We start from the raw sequence: 817 nt of genomic DNA on the forward strand, positions 1-817 counted from the left end.
TGCTCCGGGGCACCCGGGACCCGAACCTCCACCCAGTCCAGTCCCCACGGCAAACAGGGGCCTCGCCCCTCGTGAGCTTCCTGCTGGCGCCAGGGGTGCCCCCTGAGGCGCACACACAGGAGGCAGCATCGGGCCTGAGGCTCCTCACCCGCCCGCTCCCTCCAGCTGCTCCCCTGCCCCCCCTTCTGCCCCGGATGAAGGGACTGGGGGTGGGGTGATGCCCAGGCACCAAGATGCCTGGACAAGAGCCGCTGTCCCCGGGAGCGGACCAGGAGGCCACACCTGGGTTGATGCTAGCAGCTGGAAGGGGGGTGGGTGGGAGGACAGGACAGGACAGGACAGGACAGCAGGAACCTGGGCCTGAGCGAGCACTCCTGCAGGACCCCTGGGTGGGCCACCTGTGGGGCCTCCTCTCAGGGCCGGTGTGGCCCGGGAGCGGTGGCGGGGACCTCGCAGGGCCCAAGGGCTGTCTTGGGGTGAGTGACAGCCGCGCTGAGCTATGGTCTGGGGGGGCCGGAAAGGGGTGCCCCAGAGCTGAGGACGAGCCCAGCAGCAGCAGCCCCAGGGAGGGACAGAGAGTGGGTGGGGGAGGCTGGTGGCGGGCAAGGTCCATATTTTTAGAACCTATGTTTTCTTTTATGTGGTTTATGGTTTCAGGTCTTACATTTAGGTCTTTGATCCATTTTGGGTTTATTTTGGTACATGGAGTAAGGTAAGGGTCCACCATCATTCTTTTGCATGTGACACAGTATTTGTTGAAAAGACAAATTTTGGTGTCAAATTCAAGAAATCCCTGCCAAATCCAATGTCATGACGA

General features: G+C 61.7%; 1 protein-coding gene across 1 annotated transcript in view; it reads right to left on the minus strand.

The window, feature by feature from the left end:
* The window catches only part of CFAP74 (cilia and flagella associated protein 74), a 42,657-nt gene that overhangs the window by 34,287 nt on the left and 7,553 nt on the right, over positions 1 to 817 (minus strand).

This window comes from Myotis davidii, unplaced genomic scaffold (assembly GCF_000327345.1).
Source record: "Myotis davidii unplaced genomic scaffold, ASM32734v1 scaffold586, whole genome shotgun sequence".
NCBI lineage: Eukaryota > Metazoa > Chordata > Mammalia > Chiroptera > Vespertilionidae > Myotis > Myotis davidii.